This window comes from Ambystoma mexicanum, chromosome 11 (assembly GCF_040938575.1).
Source record: "Ambystoma mexicanum isolate Mex_15411 chromosome 11, UKY_AmexF1_1, whole genome shotgun sequence".
NCBI lineage: Eukaryota > Metazoa > Chordata > Amphibia > Caudata > Ambystomatidae > Ambystoma > Ambystoma mexicanum.
The window spans coordinates 1,311,401,761-1,311,423,191 of record NC_090934.1 but is presented as its reverse complement, the minus strand read 5'-3'; the positions used below and the strand labels follow the sequence as shown (position 1 = coordinate 1,311,423,191).

The following is a 21,431-nucleotide window of genomic DNA, read 5'->3' as shown; positions in this document are numbered from 1 at the left end:
AATCCCGATCGACGTAGTAGAATCTCGTGAAGGTGTGCGTCGACCTCCACATAGCAGCCCTGCAGATGTCCAGCAGGGGCACATCAGATAGGAACGCCTTAGTAGCAGCGATCACTCTGGTCGAATGGGCTCTCGGACGGCCTGGTAGCGGTCGGTTAGCCAACCGGTGGCAGTGCATGATGCAGCCGGAGAGCCATCTGGAAATAGAAGACTTCGAGAGAGCCTTCCCTTGATTCACAGGTCCAAAGTTCACAAACAGCTGTGATGTCCTCCGAAAACTCTTCGTGCGGTCCACGTAGAACTTCAGCGCTCTAGCCACATCCAGCGAGTGCAAAGTCCTCTCGGCCGGCGACGAAGGAGACGGGAAGAAAACAGGTAACACCAGGGGCTCGTTAAGATGGAAGTCCGACGGCACCTTGGGCATAAAGGAGGCCGGGGCCGGGGCCTTCACCGGTGGGAACGACCGGAACAGTCCTTTCATAAACTCTTTTACCAGTCGATGGGACCACAGGGACGTCCGTCCAGTGGTTCTGGTATATCTGGAGATCGCCGCCAGATGAATCTTAATGGAGGCATGGGCTAGCCCAGCCTTTGCCAGCGATAGCAGGTACGGCAGCACTTGAGGGGCCGTAATCCGTAGGGGGTTGATCTTCTGTGCTCGGCACCAGATAGAGAACCTCTTCCACTTGTGACCGTAGCATTTGAGAGTCGAGGACGCCCTGGCCTTTGCAAGAACCTCTCTGCAGTCGGCCGGTATATCGTACCCTCCAAACTCTAGCGCTGCAGGAGCCAATCCTGCAGGTTCAGCGACGCCGGGTCGTGGTGGAAGATGGCGCCTCCTTCTCTGGAGAGAAGATCCGCGTCCGCCGACAGCTTGATGGATGGGGACGTTGACAAGTCCAGAAGGTCTGGGAACCAGATCTGCCTCGGCCACGCCGGTGCGACGAGGATCATCCTGCACCGGGACCTCTTGAGCTGGTTGATGAGTCGAAGCAGCAACGGCAACGGAGGGAACGCATACAGGTATAGGCCGTCCCAGGGGAACGAGAACGCATCGCCCATGCTTCTTGGCTGGGGAAACCTGCTGGCCAACCTCTGGCACTTCGAGTTTGTCGCTGTTGCGAACAGGTCGATTTGGGGTTTGCCCCATCGTCGGAAGAGTTGATCCACCTGATCCTGGCGCAGCTCCCGCTCGTGACACGCGCGCAGCTCCCTGCTGAGCGAGTCGGCGATGGTGTTTCTTTCTCCTGCCAGGAGAAAGGGAACCAGGAACATCCCCTGGGCGACCGCCCAGTGCCACAGATCCTGTGCCTCCTTGGATAGGGCTGGGGATCTGGTGCCTCCCTGCTTCCGTATGTAAAACATTGTCGTGGTGTTGTCCGTGAAGATCCGCACCACCTTGCCCTTGAGCGACGGGAGGAACGATTTGAGAGCCCAGAACACGGCTCGGAGTTCCAGGATGTTGATGCGCAGGAGCTTCTCCTCTGGGAGCAAGAGGCCTCTTGCGTGGAGATCTCCGGTGTGGGCGCCCCAACCTTCCAGGGAAGCGTCCGTCGTCACAGTCTCCTGGTACGCCGGCGTCTGAAAGTCCTTGCCCGCCGTGAGGTGCGCTCGAACGCCCCACCACTGAATCGCCCGCCGGAACACCTCGTTGAGGGGGACCCTGTCTTCGAAGGTGCCCGTCGCCTGCATCCAACGGCCGTCGAGAAATTTTTGAAGAGGGCGCATCCGTAGTCTGCAGAGGCGCACCAGGAAGATGCAAGAAGATATCATCCCCAGGAAGGACTTGATGGACCTCACCCTGGCCACGTCCGTGGCTAGCAGGTGCTGCACTTTGCCCAGAATGGTCTTCGTCGGTTCTTCCGACGGTGCCGCCAGGCGCCTCACTGTATCGAGCTTCGCTCCTAGAAACAGGGCCACCTGCGATGGCACCAGGTGGGACTTTGGGTAATTTATGGCGAATCCCAGGTCTGTGAGTAGCTGGACGGTCCTCGCAGTGTGTTCGACTGCGAGTTCCCTCGTCCTTGAGCGGATGAGCCAGTCGTCCAGGTAGGGGTAGACATGAATCCCCTGCAGGCGCAGCCGCGCCGCCACAGGTGTTAGGCACTTGGTAAAGACCGTGGGGGCCGACTTCAATCCGAACGGCAGTGCTCTGAATTGGTAGTGGCGTCCCTGGACGACGAACCTGAGGAACTTTCGGTGACTTCTGAGGATGGGAACGTGGAAGTATGCATCCTCCAGGTCCAGCGACGATAGAAAGTCGCCTTCCTCTAGCTGTCCCAGCACGTGCTGGAGGGTGACTATCCTGAACTTTTGTGACCTGATGTATTTGTTCAAACGACGAAGGTCCAGGATGGGGCGCCAGCCGGCCGTCTTCTTCCTGACGAAGTACCTTGAGTACACCCCGGAGCCTCTTCGGGACGAGCTCGATGGCGCCTTTCCTGAGCATCGCCCGTACTTCCAACAGCAGTTGCGGGACGTGATTTTCCTTCCTGGCCACAGGTGGAACGTGAGGGCACTTCTTCAGGAATTTCGATAGAGTGTCCTCTTGCCAGGGTATCCAGCACCCAACTGTCGGTGGAGATGGACTTCCACACGCCGACGAACTTCGTCAGCCGGCCTCCCACCGGGGTGCTTCGGTGGGGTCCCGAGGCCACAGCCGGTTCAGTCCTGCTTGGAGGTGGTGGCCTTGCCGCCCTGGCCACCTTGCCGACGGCGGCGAGGCGCTCCCTGCTTGCCGCGACCCCTGTAGGCCTCCTGAGACGAGGAGCGTGCCGCCTGGCGGTAGGACGACGAGCCACCGTTGGATCCCTTGGAGGCCCCCTGTCTGCCTCCGGAGCTCCGAAAGGGCCGTCGTTGCTGAAGGGCTCCTAGGGCGCGGGCCGTCTCAGTGTCCGTCTTTATGGCTTAGAGGGATTCGTCCACCGCCTTCCCGAACAAGTTGCTGCCGTCGAACGGCATGTCCAACACCCTGGTCTGGACGTCCTGACGGAAGTCGGTCGCCCGGAGCCAACCCTGTCGTCGTAGGCAAACTCTGTTGCCCAGCTGGCGGAACCCGGTATCGGCAATATCAGTTGCCACCGTTATGGCGTGGTCCGACGCCACCTCACCTTCTTGAAGTATTTCCAGGGCCTCGGACCTCTTGTCGTCCGGTAGGAAGTCCAATATGGGGGCCAGCTTAAACTAGAGCTCCCTGTCGTAACGGGCCACGATCGCCAGGGCGTTGGCCGCTTTGATCGTCCTTGCCGCCAACGAAATGACCCGTCGCCCCATGGCGTCCAACTTCTTTCCCTCGCCGGCCGGAGGGGAATTCGACGTTGAGGCTCCTGACCCCGCCACTTTCTTCTTTGCCGCCGCCGAGACGACCGAGTCTGGCGTTGGCTGGGCCCTGAGGCACAGGGGAGCGGTCTCGGGGACCCGGTACTTCTTCTCGTACCGGTCCCGTTTGGCTGGTGCCGTGGAGGGGTTCTTGAGTACCAACAGGCCCTCCTCCCAGATGTCATCGATTATAGGCACCGCAATGACAGTCTTCCTCTTGGCCTCCCGGCGCTGATAGAGGAAACCTTCCTTTTTCTGCTCCCCCGGGCAGAGCTGGAACAATTCGGACGCCCTGGCGATCATGGCGTAGAATGAGCCAATCTCGTCGGGCGGAGAGGCCCGTGCGACGGGAGACCCATTCCGTCGTTGTCGCCGTCGCCCTCAGAACCCGTCGTCGAGCCCACCGCACCGTCATCTCCCGACTCCTGGAAGGATGAGGAGGGAACTGCAGGCCTTACGGGGGCGAGCGGAGAGGGTTGGGTCCTCCGTCGTTTGTTCTGAGGACTTCCCGACGGGCCAGGTTGCGGGTCCTCCGGCCTGGGCCGTGGTAATCTCGTCCTTATCTCAGAGCATAAGGACTGGATCGCAAACAAAACGGCCGCTGAACTATCCTGAGGCCTAGGTTCCGGCTGCGTCGGAAGGAAAGGCTGCTCTTCCTCCCCATCGTCGTCTTCCTCTGTTATCTCCCGAGGATCTTCCTTGCGGGATCGAACCTTCTCGAATTGGACTTCGAGATTCCTCACAACCTCGGTCAGTTCCCCCTCCGAGGCTGACTCCGAGCTCGAGGAGGCTACCGTGCCCCCCCCCTTTTTCCATCACGGGGGCCATGACGATGGGCTGAAAAGAGGATTCCCTCCTTGGCGGCAGGGAAACTCTAGTCCCGGAGGCAGTCTGCGCTGGCGGGGTCTCTGCCGGCTTGGCCAGAGTCGCCGCGATCGCCTCGATAAAGGCCTTTGCCTGCTGGGTAGGGGCCTTCACCACCTTAGGTGCGTCCTGGGCCTTCTCCTTAGGGGGAGGGGCGACGCCTTGCTCCCCCTCTCCCGAGATCGGACGGGGCTTCTCCCGAAGCTTACCTGGGGTCTCGGACTTCCTCTTCCCCGAACCGGAGCGCTGGCTCGTGGTTGACGGTGCCGGGGAAGGTGCGCCCTGCCTGGCGACCGAAGAGCCCGACCTTTCAGCGCTCCCGGAGCCAGCGGACTCGCGGCACTTGGCCTGGTGTTGGGCCCCTGTCGCCGGGGCGCCCGCACAGGACTTAGAAGCCCGCTCGGACCCTTTCTTCTTCTCACCCGTTGAGCCCTTCTCCAACCAGCTGGCGAGACGGGATCGACGGTCCCTCATGGTCCGGTCCGACAAGTTCTTGCAGAACTGGCAGTCCTTCTCTACATGAGACAGAGGCATCCCGAATGTTCGTCCTCCTTAAACACATTCTGCAGCCCGCATCCAGGGCAGCTGCGAAACAGCTTGTGTCCGGGTGACGAACTCGCGTCCTGGGCCATCTCGAAGTAGGCTGCAAATCTTCTGGAATCCTCCAAGAGGTTGAGTCGACGAAATCTTCACCCTTGAGGGGCGTAGGAAAATCCCGCAACGGGTACCCGTTAACGGAAGTAGAAACGGTGGAGCTTGAGGCTCGATTAACCGAAAAAAATGTGAAAATTCACCTGAAAAAGCGCGAAACACGCAGCAAAAGCTCGAGAGCTAAGCACGAGGACTCCCAACACTTGAACGTGCGGTAAAAATCTGAAGATGGCTGCCAGAGGCGGGGCTTAGAGAGATGGCAGTCATTGGCTGTGGTCAGTATGACGCAGAGGTCAGTGATTGGTTACTACTATGAAAGACAGATCAGAAACGAAACTGATACTGATTTTTCTTTACCGAGGATTCCCAGCCTGACGACGGGGAATATTCATGAGCATGTGAATCCATGCCAGACCCCATGCTGGAGAATATGTGTTTTCCAAGTTAGTGATCTTGCACGTGAAGTTGCAAGTGCACCCTCTCTCTGGCTCTGAAAAGCACTAAATATGACTTTGTTTTTCCAACTGGTGTGTGAGCTTGAACTGAACATAAGTTCTATCCACTGGTCTCCTTTATCAACCGCCCAAGGTCTCTTAAAAGAAGAGTGACCCTGGGCATCCTTTGATTAGTTCTTGGCCCATTTTTGGAGACATGGTGGGGTTAGCCAGAGAATCTTAGTCATCCCATCCCCAGGCTTGCGGCAGCACTCAAACCGCTAGGCGGCTCAAACCTCAAACGTGGTCATGCAGGGGACTTGGTCACGTCTCCCAATAACTCCCTAAATCACTCGCTCTGGAGGACTTCAGTTGGATGACAACTTCAGATAAAGGACAGGAAAATGTATTGGCCTTTGCTTTGTTTCTAGCTTGAACATTGATGGATTTTTTTTTACTTGAAACAAAACAGCAGCCATCTTCCTGCTGCTGATGCAAACGGTCTATAAATATTCCAATTTACGATGGTCTGATTGATACAAAAGCAATGCTGGAATACTTGAAATACTTCCCCCAAAAGCAACAACCCAAAGCTTTCAGCAGAGGGCAGGATTATTGTGCGTTTTGACAGGTTTGTGTTTCAACCTATCAGCTAGGTAGACTCAGGTTTGGGCACCTTGGGATGAGGCGTTTGAGCTGTTAATTCTAACATTTGTCTCATCTCCCAATCTCTGGCTCCTCAGTCAGCTCCCACATTTCCTCATGTGTCTGCATTCAATTCTTGCCCTATGTTGCCTGCTTACACAGATGTGCCCTTAGAAGACAGCTTTGCCAAACAGCCAATTCCTAACACTCATCTGTTGGCCCAAAGTCTGACAATATTCTTTCTCTGCCATCTCACTTTCAAACTCCTACGTAACACGTTTAGTTGCCCTCCGATGGCAGGAGCCTGTGCCAACTTTGTTCTGGTGCAGTCCCTGCCTGTGGGTCGAAATGTACTTGCCTTGTGCATTAACTGCGTAAGCAGGAATGTGACATGCAAGTGGAAGGCACAGAACTGACATAACTTTAACAAGCGAGTAGGCCCTTCTAAGAATCTTGGGCCAGTGAAAAGGGGGGGGCGTGATACATCAGGGTAAAGTTCTATGATCTGAAGTGGTTTCCCTTCATTATTGCCTCAATGTGTACAATAAACATATAGAACACGGGATTTTGCTCTTCTGAGAAAACTATCATAAGTAACGAAAAGGATGATTCTAGGCAGTGATTGTGCAGTAATAGTGAAAGTTTAGTTTATTTGTACAGAGCTTGCAGATTAAAAAAGTATTTAAGCCTGTATCTACAAAATACACTTTAGACCAACTTACGCAACCAAAAGAGCTGGTTCAAAGAATCATCATCTTTTGGCTTTTGGTCGACTTTTTGTCATTTGCCAGAAACACATAAAAGTTCAAAGCATTTAACAAGATAGGTTAAAACTGAATTTACAACCAAGCAGTCTAGCAGTACTACAAAGCGTGACAATTAAAATACTGGATAAACAGAAGTTAATCAATGTGGCAAAGCAAGGCTAGTTCAAATAATTAAAGTCTATCCTAGGAATGACCTCCAAATAATAACATCATTTAGTGTCATAACTGGGCCAATAAAAACGACGCAAAATAGCAATACAGAGGATGGTACAATTCTTGAATAAGTAAATGACCAACATAATAGGGACAAAGAATTCTATCTTTACCAATTTTAGAGGAGTGACTATTCTAATCAATCGATTATGTCCTAATCATTGCCTCAGGTACTCTATTAAAATAACAAATTTCATAACTGGCCCCATGAAAATGCGCAAAACAGCAATACGATCAAAATACAATTCAAGAATATGCTAGGCAACATAGTTGAAGGGGTAAAGCTTAGTCTTTATAAATGTTCTCAAAAGGTACATGTCTCTATTAAAAAGTTATGTCCTAGGAATTGCCTCCAGGTTATACAATCTAGTTGGCTAACAAATGTAATTCCCTTTAGCCATCCCCCAAATACGAGAAACGAGCAAGATAACAATACAACTGGATACAAGAGCAGAATCCAATTAGGCCCACAATTAATGCAGGGTCAAAGGAGTCTCAACATGGTTTCCTTACTTTAAATTATATACTGGATGCTCAAGGTAATTTGTCAAACAGATTAGTTCCCTATTTCCCCAGCCTTCAACAATCTAGATCGTATGCACTATGCCTGGTGGCCATAGTTGGCTACAGAATTTTTAATATTCATGCACCATGCCTAGTGGATATACTTGGCTACAGAATATACAATTTTCATATTGTTACAAAGCTTAAATAACAAAAGCGTTTCATTTATACGTCGTATGCCATGTGTATTACAGATGGTCTTCAAATAATTACTTCTGGTCACACGATAGCCCTGGCATAAAAAAGGGCGCAATGACTCCCTGGCTAAGCCCCACACTGGCCATAATTCACTTCCAGGTGGGAGCCATTTGCTTGACCGATACACCAGATTAAATATACCTAATCTGAATTTCAAGTACATGCTACGTGCCAGGGGTGTGTGTATATATCACCCATTGCCAGCCCACTGCATACGTTGGCAAGTTCCACTTCGGCTGCCTCATGTGAAACTCTTTTTACCATTTCTGCAGTGGCTTTCGTAATACCCGAGGGGTTAAACCATTGCTCACTTAGGTTCAATTTAATCAGACATGTCTTAACATGAGCAAACCAAGGCAGTGACCTGCCTCCCTCAGATTCTAGAGTGTGTGTGACTGCCTCACAATAAATTGAGTGTTCAAGAACTGTCCACACTTTAAGCCAGTAAAAAAACAGCCTAAGGGCAGCATCACCATTAATCAGTCTAAGTCCCAACTCTAAGTATAGAAGAGAACCTGGGCACACAGAAGGCATGCCAAACAGACGTTTAAGGAAAGCTCTTGAGCCAACCCGAGTTTGCTGCTAGCTGCATGGCCCCAGGTCTCTGCAACCATACAGCGCTGCAGATTTTGCCTGTGCTGCATATAAAGTGAGGGCTGCCGTGACGGCCCCCCGACCATGGCCAAGAAAAAAAACCTCTGAATTGGCCCTCCATGTTTTTCTAATGTAGAGCTAGATTTGATCAGCTGGGACCTGTTCTAAGACAACTTGTATACTGTATAAATTTGGGCCGTAAAATTTGAGATTTTGTTTTCCCAGTATTCATCACAAACTGGAGCTCTGTGCATTTTTTCACAAATGCTTCCAGGGTTGTCTCCAGGCCCCTTGCCGATGTTGATAAGAGAACAGCATCATCCGCAAAAAGAAACCTTGGGATGGATTTGAGCCCTGGCTTTGGTTGGTCCAGGCATTTCGTTCTAACATGGCTTGTGACAGTCTATATAGATTAGGAACAAAAGAGGGGCGAGGACGCATCCCTGCCTCACCCCTATGGTCACAGTGAGTCTTTCAACTCGGCTCACAAACCCCATCACACAGAGGCTTTATTATCTGAATATAGTTGCTTGATAATTTGCAGGAGGTTGCCTGGTACCCCCCTTCTGGCCAATACAGACCACAGTTTCTCAAGACTGAATATTTTTGTATAATTAGGTATACATGGAATACTTGGTCCGTAGTACTCATTTGTGGCTGAAAGCCTGCCTGCAACGGTCAATTATGCTTTCCTGCACTACGCCGGTCTGGAGATGTTCATAAATAAGACAGTTAAAGACTTTCCCCACACTGTCCAACAAGGATATTGGCCTGTAGTTTCCCGGATCCTCTTCCTTCCTTTTTTATAGATGGAAAGAATGGAGGCATTTTGCCAGGAGGGGGGCACCTTGTTGATCATGACAACCACATTGAACAGCTTCCATAAAACCGTGGTCCATACAAGAGAATCAGAAAATCCTAATTAGAATAGCCACATTTAAAGTGCTGTTCTTAATGATAAGAAGTTCTCAATGACACTAATCTTTTCAGGCAAGCTGTTCCACAGACTAGCTTCTAGGATTTACTATGCAAGCAGCTAGTCGGTGGAACATTCTTTTACTTTCCATGTGTAAGGAAGGTATTGTATGAACCAGTAAGACGGACACAAGTGATCACAGTTCAAGGTTGTTTATTGAACTTCAGGGGCATTGGAAAAATGCCTATCTAAACCTAAATTTAAGGAGGGGGGTAAGCTATGACCATCAAAATAAACATAATGCAGCCCTAGTAGTATCTTCATCAAAATAAAAGTGCCTATACTAAAAAAACTATTGCCAATTCCTACTTCTAAACAATAAACAGCATGGGAAATAATGTAGATAACAAAACGTGTGTCATGAAACAATATGTCAGGATGACTGGATAGCTGGTTCTCCTTCCCCACGTTTTTAACACGGGACAAGGCGGCAGACTCGGGCTTGGAACACTCTTCAGCTCGGCTAAGTGCCAGGGCACAGTTCCAGTTCATTTAAGAGCTTTCCAAAACCAAAAGTCTCTTGCTCAAGCCATGAAGGCTTCTCCCTTGCAAGACGGAAGATCAACAAACCACTAACCCATCAGTTTGAGGATGGTGAACTGAGGTACGTAGAGTGGTTATATGCAATAACTCCTTTATCTCTCCCATCAACCTACTTCTGAAGTTAGTCCCCTGATCTGTGAAGATTTCCTTAGGAAAGCCTATGCGTGAGAAAAAAGGAAGTAGATGTTTTGTGATTTGTTCAGTAGTGCTATTCCTCAGGGGGAAAGCTTCAGGGTATCGAGGGGCATAGTCAACGACCACTAAGATGTACTTGTTTCCCAGTTTCGAAGTCTCTAGGGGCCCTATGATGTCCATACCTATTAGAGAAAAGGGAATTTATATTATAGGCAGTGGGTTCAATGGGGCTGGTAAGGGGATATGGGTACTGGTCTTTTGCCATATCTTGCATGATTGGATAAAGTTCTGTGTGTCTGCATGAATATCTGGCCAATAGAACTTCCCTCTAATGCGTGCCTGAGTTTTAACCTGTCCCAGATAACCTCTTGTTAAATAGGAGTGTGCGATCTTCAACACAATTCTCTTATGGGATTTGGGTATTACTATTTGGGTCCTAACTATTCTGTCCCAGGTGGGGTCTCTCTGATAAAGCAAGCCTTGTTTTAAGAAAAAAAAGGACTTCCTTTCTTCAGTCCATCCTCTCATGTACAAAGGCTTCAGCGAGTATGGGTTCATTTTGCTGTGCAAAAGCCAAATCGGGGAGGAGGGTTGCTTCGTCGTCTCCAGTGGGGCGGATGTTGGTTTCTTTGTTTGCCTCTCCAAAACCCCTCTCACCTCTCTCAGTTTCTTCCACTACCTTTTCTTCCTCAATGCGTGGAAATAGAGCTTTTTCAATAATTACCAGGGCAATTTTGTCTTCAGGTCATACCTCAAAAGGATCCTCCCAATGGTTCTGTATCAGAACTTTAACAGCTCCTCTAAAATCTGGATCTATGACCAGATTTTGGGGCTAACATGATATAACACCCAGTAGGAGGCATTAGTACTAGGTCTTTGGTGATCATCTCTCTCTTCCCAGGGGGAACAGTAGCTTCCCTACTACTACATATATCGAAGCCAATCAAATCCCAAGTGGCAACCGAGGGATCAGAGGCTCGATGACTAAGCTTTTTAAAGTTCAGGGTTCCACAATTAGTACCAACTGAGTCACGTCCCCCTTCTGACACCGTATGTAAGGAAGGCATGGTATCATGCAGTACGACAGACATGTGATCACAGTTAAAGGGTGTTTATTGAACTTCAGGGGGTTGGAAAAACACCTATCTAGAACCTGAATCTAAGAATGGGAGCAAGCTACGACCAACAAAATAAAGATAACGCAGTCCTAGTAGTGTCTCCATCAAAATAAAAGGGCCCATAATAAAAAAAAACTATTGCCAATCCCTACTTCTAAACATTAAACAGTGTGGGAAATGATGTAGAGAACAAAAAGTGTGTCAGGAAACAATATGTCAGGATGACTGGATAGTTACTTCCACTTTCCCACTTTTTTACCACGGGACAAGGCGGCACACTTGGGCTTGGAACACACTTCAGCTAAGCACAAGGGCACGGTTCCACTTCATATATCAGCTCTCCGCAACCAAAAAGTCTCTTGCTCAATCCAGGAAGGCTTCTCGCTTGCAAGACGAAAGTTCAACAAAGAATGTTCAAAGTTCCTTTCCTCAGGAGCTTACTTTTTAAACAACAACTTTGAGACCCCCCTCTGTCGGGCTCAGACTCATATTTCCCTTTCACAGTTGACTGCAAACCGAAGACTTTTGATCATGCAACGGATTTGACTTAAACCATCTCAGGACCACTTTGATTATATTCCTCATAAATCCTATTCACATTTCATAAGTTCTGTTAGTCGGATACATTCATGCAGAGACCTTTCGATTAGGCACACATGCAGTGCCGGACCACTCTACTACTTCGTATCGTGCGTTCACTTCTCAAAGTTCAGAAAACAATTATGGGCTTTCCTTTTCATTTGCGTCTTTCATCAAACACCTTTTCCATTCTACTTCACAGGACACTTTGTTGCCGCCCGTAACCTTTGTTCATACGCAACCCAGTTTCACACAATTGCCTTCAACTGACCGGCTGTATACAAGGTTTGGCACACAGCATTGATCATGGAGTCATGGGCGATACCACGGCAGCTGCACTTCTCCCCCGACTCAACTAGTCAAGCAAGAGGGCCGCTGGTATCTCAGACATGCATTACAGGATTTTCTGGCCTCACTCCTCCGCCTCACACGTGCTGCTTCCAAGTTTTCAATAGCCCAGCGATTACTTGTTAAACGGCCCAAGGGCATCACTCTCCTTGGTTTCGTTCCGTGACTTTCCGTCTTCCTTCCTCATTTCCGCTGCAGTCTGGAATAGGTTGCTCCTTCATGTATGTACTCTGTCCCATTCCTTGTCTTGTTCGAAGTGTGTTCCCGTGCTACGACTTTTATCCAAGTGGGGAAGGCAAAGGGGATTCAGGTGTAAGTTGTTCCAAGCAATTGCCTGACTGTCTGACCACGGCACTGGGACATGTTCGAGTCTGTCTTTCCCAAGTGTGTAAAGGGAATGTATATGTGTTTGTGCAGGGAAGGGGGGTGGGAGGGAGTTACAAAACTCATGTACTTAACCGGGAAAGAGGGAGCAAAGGTTATAAAGGGTGGGGCTACAGCATCTTACCATTAGGTATCCTACGCCCACTCCCCAAGGATCTCCCATCCAGGTGATCCTCCCGCACTGGTCCACCCCCAGGGTTCGGATCCAATAGCGATGACCATGCCTCGGCCACCTGGATGACAGATGCCAGAGGACTGGTAAATGAGACACCTTTTGGTTTCTCACACATGGCACAAGTGTGTCTGGTTCCTGGAATGGAAACAAGCCATTTTCCCTGAGACCGTAAAAATCTTCTGGGTGTATAGATATAAAAGGCGCAAATAGCTTAATGAACTAAAGGTAGTGTTTTGAACTTGCTGAAGATTAAAATAGAAGACAATGGTGCTCATTACAAGTTGGGCAGGGTGGATAAAATGCAGCAGACGAACCGTATACTGCTGCATTACCGCACCACTCAACTATAACTTTGCCAGAAAGTTGGAGGATTCACCTCCAATTATGCGCTGGAAGTAAATCCAATAGCTTTCTGCCAAATTTCGCCGGAATTACTGTGGCAGAATTACTGGTACGGTAATTCTGGCAAAAATGCCCCATTGATTCCTATGGACTAAAAAACATTCCAATTTACACTATCACTTGTAATATGGCGGTAATACCGCTGGACCAAGTGGCCATAACGGTAATACAGTTTGGTGGCATCTGGGCAGATTTACCGCCCAGATACCACCAAACTGGTAATGAGCCCCAATGTAGCTTAGGCAATATATGAGTTATGTTACCTCCTAGGTGTATTTGTAACAATTCTTGAGTAGAATTAAGATTTGGAGATGCAATAAATATTGAGGTGCTTCAAGAAACAAGTAGTTAACTCGTGAACCAATAAATGCAAGAGCAATAAAGCCTAAAAGGCAATTATGCTGGGAGGCAGTGGAACTGATCATATGGTTTGTGTGTTTGGACATATAAAGGGAGGAATCAAAGGTTACTCTCAATGTTCTTAATGTGTCTCGAGGTACCATTTCATTCCCGTTAACATTCACATTTCTAAATGTAATTGAAACATTTTGCAAAGCAGAATGAAGAAATGTTAAAAGCTTCAGATGTAGAAGGATATAAGCAAAGCTAATTACCCCACATACAATTTTCTATTGATTTAAAAGTTAAAGTTGTGATGAGGGAGCTAATGTAAGGATAGGTATAGCAGATCCTCAGATGTAGTGGGCCATAGCTGAGTAGGATAACTGTGAAAATCCCCCAGTGATCACCATCACGCCACAGGACAATGAGTGCAGAAAAAAGTTACATTCCTTAAGCTTAGCCCAAGAGATTGTACATTTGGGTGGGCTCACATTTCAGTCAAACACATTAAGCTTTTCTTTCTGCACACAATTGGTCTGGTCTACTTGATATGGAAGTTCTTCCTAGAGTGGAGGACAAGAACAAATCGCTACATCTCCCAACTATCAATCTTCAGACCTCGTCTCAGCAGAGTCAACAGCCTCAGCAATCTAACGCTGCCCAAGTGTTACTAGGTTTTCTGTAAATTGGCAGCTCCTGAACCTGGAAGCATTGATGGCCAACAGTCAATAACTATTTCCAGAGGTGGATGAAATTTTGAATACCAAAATCTTATACTTTGCGGTATTGTAGCATATGATTTACTAATGGTTAAGGGTGACCTTGCATATTGCAGACACAAGGGGGAAGAGAGCCATGGGTTTTGAATTACAGTTTGTTTGATGCTGAATTTCACTAAGTGAGGGAGCAGCTAAGTTGTATAATGGTTGAGCATTCCCCCCTCAAACAGCAAATGCAACATAGTAACACTGGAGTGTAAGTCAAAAGGGCAAAGAAGCAAGAGAGGTGGTCAAGAGGTGGGAACCCCTGAAGACAACAACCAAACTTGGACGTCAGACTCATTTAGAAGCTGTTAACATTGCTGTCACGCATTCCACACGTCATGATCCCTCCAGTACACATCATATTACAACTAGTACACGACTCACACATGGTCCTCATGGCGATCCCCCCAGGCAGCGAGAGAGGGTTCTGAGTTGCACAATGCCTCCCTCGCAATCCACCTGGGGGTTTTAACACGCTGCAGCCACAGTATTCGTGGCGGCTTCAGCCGCGCCATGGCTAGCAGTTACCCTGGAGACTGTGCAATGTTTGTACAACACGGCTACGCGGTCACGCGAGAGAGCCTAGGTCACGTGATCGCGTTGCCACAGTAACGACATAAAGGAACACCAGAAACACCACCCGGTGCTTCTCAGCTGCGTTTCTTACCCAGCTGACAGCATTTCCTCAGATTACTTTTTACTTGTGGCGAATCTGTATTTTGACCACGGCTTTTCTCCACGGACCCTTTCTTTGCATCTCCACAGCTACAACGCTTCTTCTCGGTTTAGGAATTCTACAACTGCTACGACCTCGGCACGGCTCTAAGGACTGTTTCTGCATTGACGTTTTGTTTTGGCGCCCTTGATTTTGAACCGAAACGTTTCCGACCCCCGGTCAGTGCTACTGAACTGCCTTTGGAATTTCCCCATTTGCTCCATGCAAACGCACACTCAGACTATCACCTGAGCTCCTATCCGATTCCACGTCAAGCAACTACCAGGTGTTTCTATTGCTGGACCTTCATTGCTGTTCACCTTACACCACCTTAGTGGGGTAGTAGATAGGTATCCAGTTCATCCTCCTCCACTTACACATCCTCCCCAGCATACCAACTGGTAGGTGTTAGTTTCTTAGCGGTGTGATGGGATTTGATGTACAGCCCATAACATGATTGTTTTGTTGCACTAACTCCCTGTTTCCATTGCAGCTCCTGGGAACCCGGTGTTTTGTTCCAGCCACCTGTGGCCTCAATAACTGGTCAGTGAGTTCCTTTAGTCTCTCTGACTGGTGTGTGGAGACATAGGTATACATAGTCTACGCAAGAATCAGTTCTGACAATTGCCAATACTGCATGCCCCAAATATTCAGGTATACAGATAGTGGAGGGAGCATATCATGTTTTTATTTCCAAGGTTTATGCTTTTCCAGGAACGGTCTGAAGTATTATCAATGCATTTTCGGTAACTAACGGCCTTACAGAATCCTGAAGAGAGTCTGCTGATCACTCTTTATAATTAAGGGCACAGGAAGGACCCTCCTTGTTACAACTGAATCGAGAGACACTCAAAATCATGGGTTCTACTGAGCTAGATGCACAGAAATTGCATCCTTTTCAGGTACTAGATTGGGTTTAGAGAAGGGTTTGTATCCATTGAGGAGTACCTATTATTCAGCTACATCATAAATAAATATGTTGGCTTCAAAAGGGACTGCCTTTATCATGCCTTTGCAGAAAGAAGGCATTTGATTCAGAAAACTTTACCTGTTTCTTCAAATTCCTCAAAATGCATGAGCATTGTTGCACCATTCACACTAACATTGCTTCAGTGCTGGGCTCTGTAGCAGATGTGTCACAGAGGATTCAAAGACTACCAATATTTTTGACACCTTAATTGAAATCCTTACATTTTTATTTACTTCTTTACCGCAAAGTCGGTCTAGCAGCACACAGTATCACAGTATCTTTCTTGGGGTTTTTACAGTCCTTTTCTCGGTCTAGACCAGCGGTATTCAAGCTGTGGGTTGCGGCCCCGCAGGGGGTGGGGGGGGTGTGCGGCCGCATCCCTGGGGGGCCCTGAGAGTCCAGCATGAAATGTGTGTAAAAAAAAGAAGAAAAAACTTCTTTTTTTTATATTGGAAGAAATGGGCAGGAGAGGCTCACATGGTCGGGCTGAAGCATGTCACTTTCTAAGGCACCAATGAAAAAGTGGCCCACAGTTGTAAATGGATATTCATTCACAGACTTTGAATAGTACCCAAGGGGGTGATTTGTGTTAAAATATAAGTACATTGTGATATTTATAGAACATTTATTCAGCAACAATGGTCAAAATTACTAACTGCATAGAGAAGTAACTCATCAAACTGGCCCACATTAGCCAAAAAGGTGGCACATTTTGACTGGCCCACACTAGCATTTTGTATTTTTGGTACAGGCATTGCCCTATAGGCCAGTCCGAGCCTGGCGGCTCATCCATAATGGCGAGGGGGGGCCCACCCAGTGGCCCCCTCACCCATTATGGAGGAGCTAAGGAGCCAGCCCCATGAAACAATGAGCACTCCCCTCAGCTGCTTTTTGCAGCTGAGGGAGTGCTCCTGGGCTGGCTGAACTGTCAAAGGGAAACCCTATTTACCTTTGACAGTTCAGTTCCCCAGCCGCACATGCTCACTGAGCCATGCAAGGCTAGGGCGTTTGGCTTTGCCAGCATTGCATAGCTCATTGTAAATGCTGGCTGGGTCACTGCATGTCTGTATGTGCGAGGGGGAGCTCCTGAGCCTCCTCGCACATACAGACAGATCAGCCTGGAACAGGTCGTTTCAGCACCCAAATGCAGGCCAATGCAGAAGGTATGTTTATGTTCATTTTTTTAATTGCAAAATGTGTATGATGCGTGAATGCTTGTGTTATGTGCAAGTGTATGGTGATGGATGCTCGTGTGAATGATAAAGGTGTGTGTGTGTATGGATGCGTGAATGCTTGCGTTATGTGTAAGTGTATGGTGATGGGCGTGTGCGCGTGCGTACGTGTGTGTGTGTGTGTGTATGTTAGTTTTGGTCCATTGAGCTGGTTTTGCCAAGTGGTGGATAGATGGGGGAAGGAGGGTTGTACAACAAAGTCATTTTAAAAATGCCTAAATGCCTTTGTTGCACAATCCCCCTACCCACCTGCCAAAATCAGCTTTCCTTCTGAGGTGCTGTGGAGCCCAGGGGACAGGGATGGTATTTTTTTTACTGGATTTCTATCACAGATGTCCAGTCAACAATACCATGCTTTCCCCCTTGGCACCCCAGTGCCTTGCATACACACATAACCATGTTGATTGTGTTAGGCCTAGTGGGGCCCAGGGGAAAGGGATGGTATATTTTTGCTGGACATCTATCACAGATGGCCAGTAAAACATGTCATGCCTGCCCCCTGGGCCCCCGCAGCAGCAATTGCAAACTGTTTGGATATTTACCCATTTTATCTTAAAGAAAGCTCTACAATGCAACATTTTAACCCATTATTTTATTAAAAAACTTCACGGGGGGCAACCCCCCTTGATTGGTTCAGACTCCCTCACTTGCCTCGGTCGCTATGGCATTTTTGGGGGAAATAGTTAACCCCATCACTTAAAAAATTCAGCCACCACTGGCTCTCGGACTGTGTTGGAACGGGATGGGGGAGCCCAGGGACTGTGGTGGGAGCAAGATGGGCAGGGAGCATGGGATAGTGGTGGGAGCAGGGTGGGGAGAGCCCAGGGTGTGTGATGGTGTGGCGAGAGCCCAGGAACTGGGTAGGAGTAGGATGAGGGAGCCCAGCCACTGTAATGGGAGCAGGTGGGGGAGCCCAGGGACTAAACTGGGAGTAGGGTGCAGTGACAGTGCAAAATACATACTGTCCATTTGGCATTTTTTGGGGCGTCCGGCCTGCCCAAATTTTGCTCAAGGGGGGGAGGAGGGGGCTTCAGGCCTAAAAAGTTTGAAGACCACTGGCCTAGTGGATTTACGTTGTGAGGTAACTTCTTTGATTGGCATGCTGGTCTGAGTCTCATATACAACACAATCCAGTGTGCTCGTGTATGGTCATCACACATTTCACGCAGCTATCTCTATAAAACAAAATAACACCAACACAGAGGGGAGGGGCAGGGGGGTCCTGAACAATTTATTGTTTGCTCAGTGGGGCTTCGGCATAACAAGTTTGAAGACAACTGGTCTAGACGGTTCTCCAACTTCTGAATGCCTCCATCAGGTTCTACATGCTTCTCAGAGTTCTCAGTTATCCATCACAGTCGCAAGATGTCTTGCAGGGTCAGCAGCAACACTCACATACTCTGCACCTTCCATGATTCTCCACACCCCACCTAGGTTTTTGCTGCTTTTCAGATGGTTCAGCATTCCTCAGAGATTCTAGGCACTTGTCAGGGTTTGCAAGAGGCTCTCCAGGCACCAGCATTCCAGCCTGGCAGCCAGAAACAGAGTAAGAAGCTATCTGTACCAACCTCTCAGTACAGCAGCTGCTCAGTCCCTCCTCCAGTTTATGTAATCTTCTTCCTGACAGGAAAGGCCAGTGCTGCGAAGTGGGGCACCCATGAGGCTGTAAGGCAAAGGAGAATAATCTGGGAGCCAAGGTTGACGTAGCACACAACGAACAACTAAAGCTGCCCTAAGCAGCTAAACAACATAATGAGAAGAAGCTTGCACGCTCTTTTCTCCCCGCCACACACACACCAAAACATTGCACACCAGGGTGCTAACTGACAATTGGGACAAGCCCGAAGACAGGAAGAGGCAGGGAGAAAAAACAAACTCAGAGAAGGGGTTCACACCAAGGTGTGAATGGCCGTTGGCGCCAGCCGGCGGGAGGGGCAACAAGCCTTTGGAAAGATGCATAGCCTCAGGCTATAGAAGGGGATTACAAGAAAGGAGCTGGGTGAAGGAAGGCAGTCCTTCATGGTACTCTGAACGAAGCACCAGCAGTCATCCCACGAATGCAGGAGACTTTTTTGAGCATTGTCCTGCTCAAATATTGCTTCTGTGAGCTTTGCCTTGCTCAGGTTAGCAGTACCTTATGGTCCGTGTGTCTCCAGCATCCCCAAGGTTACAATGCAGCAAGAGGCATTAGGAGGAGACGTGAACACAGGTTCATCAAGGGAGCGGCTGCATGGCGAGCAGCTTACTTACCCGAGAGCGCAGAGACGTCTGCCGGTGGGAGAAGCTTTCCAAACATCCCAAGCGGCATCCAAGTAGGAGGCGCTGCGGCTACGAAGCAGGCTGGGCAGAGAAGGAGGATCCCAGGCATGCCACGCAGCATACAAAGAACAGGCACTGGAAACACTGAGTAACTCGTGACCTGTCTCAGGTCGGAAGGGGAGCAGCAGCCAAATGTTCACACAGAACAAAGCAAAAGCGAATGCCTGGCCAAGGTTGCTAAGCAACCAGGCAACACAGCAACTAGCAGAGACAGCAAAAGCAACTAAGTTGCAAGAACCAGCCTGCTGAGCACAAAGGGCATTTCAGTAAAAGATCAGCAGTACCGAGTGCTGGGTATCACTGCCAAAAATGATAGAAATGGCAGCACAATGGGGGTATGGCAAGAGAAAAAAAACACCAACCCATCCGCAAGCATAACTTTTCTAGGTATGGAGTTAGATAAAGCAGCAGGTGAATGCAGGATTCCAGCAGGGAAAAGGGATGAGTTGCTCAAAAGTATCAGATCACTAGGGGTAAAAAACAAGGGTACAGTTAGGGAGATACAATCCTAAACAGGAAGACTCAATTTTGTAGCCAGAGTAATCCACAAGTTTGGAAATGAAGTCTAGAGGGTGCGCGAATCCCCACCCTCACATAAGGTTAGGGTAAGAAGTAAAGAAAGATTGTTAATATGGAAAGAGTCTTTGGCTAAATTCAACGGGAAAATAATGTGGCACACACCATTGAACACTGACAGTAAAAGGGTACTTTTTACAGATGCTGCTAGGAGCAAAGGCTTTGGAGCAATACTGGGAAACGCATGGTGTGCAGGGCCGTCGCCAGACACATAGCACACGCAAGCCCTGGCAAAGAACATAACACTGCTGGCAATCATACCAATCTGGCTGACGCTTGATATATGATATGTTCTGATAAGGCATTCATAACGTGCCTATAGACAAGTGTTCCAAGGAGCACTGAGGCAAGGAAGGGGGAAACGAGGGAGGACAAAAAACAACAACCTTACTAGACCTAGTGACATTGAGATCACTCAAGAGCGGGGGAGGGAAGGGGAGGGCAGAAGTGCTGCAGGGTGAAGGGGGGAGGAAGGGAAGATGTGTAAGTGAAGGTCATAAAAATCAATGCAAGCCGTGCAGCCAACAGGTGGCAAGTGTGAGTGAGAAAAGTGCAGCCAACAGGTGTCTAATAAGTGCAGGAAGGGGGCATTAATAGTTACTCACCGTAGTGACTAACATACTCCTAGTCCATAGTCCCCTTTTCCTCCATACTGCATGGGCATCCCTCGTTAGGGACAAACCTTTTTCACCAGAAAAAACCTTCTTCCCCTTTAAATTCAGAGGCGCATGGGGCGCGGCCCTGGGAGCATGCGCTCCCCTGACTCCGCCCACCGGCGACACTCCTCAGTCTCCATTGACACGTCAACAATATTAATATTGCCTAATGACACCAGTATTATTAGGGGGGAGGATGGTGGGACGTACGGAGGAAAGGGGACTAGGAGTACATTAGTCACTACAGTGAGTAACTATTAATTACTCCTACGTACTGTCCCCTTTAATCTATACTGCATGGGCGATTACAACTGAATGTATCTCTGGGGTGGGGAGGAGACCCTCCTTAAGCAAACAAGGTTCCTTAGAACCACTGTCCGAAAGCCGCGTTTGATTTAGAGCCAGCGTCCAAACAGTAGTGTTTTACAGAAAGCGAAAGGGGTAGCCAGATGGCCACCCTGCTGATGACCTGCCAAGGAACCCGCTGTTGGAAGGCGACAGCCGTGGCCTTTGCTCTGACAGCGTGGGCTGCATGTTAGCTGGAAGAGGTTTGTGCTGCCCGTCACAGACCTCCTTGATGGCGGAACCTATCCACCTTGCTATAGAGGCCTTGGATGTCTGATAACCGGGCCTTGACCACCCGAAGGTAACAAACAGAGCGTCCGACTTGCGGAAGCTCTTGTTCCTGTCCAGATAGAATTTTAGAGCACGTCTGACATCCAGACAGTGTAAGATCCTCTGAATATCGTCCTTAGGATCAGCAAAAAATGTAGGTAAAGCTATCTCTTTGTTAAGATGGAAAACTACCTTAGGTAGGAACGCGAGGTGCGTTCTCAGGTCCACCTTACCTTTGTGAAACGTAGTATAGGGTTCTGATACCACCAGAGCCTGGATCTCGATGACTCTGCGAGCAGAGGCGAGACCCACCAACAGTGCACTTTTAATTGTA

The 21,431-nt window shown here is 48.8% G+C and overlaps 1 protein-coding gene across 4 annotated transcripts in view; it reads right to left on the bottom strand.

The window, feature by feature from the left end:
* The window catches only part of DMXL2 (Dmx like 2), a 2,950,233-nt gene that overhangs the window by 1,845,738 nt on the left and 1,083,064 nt on the right, over positions 1–21,431 (bottom strand). The gene's annotated exons all lie outside the window — the stretch shown is intronic.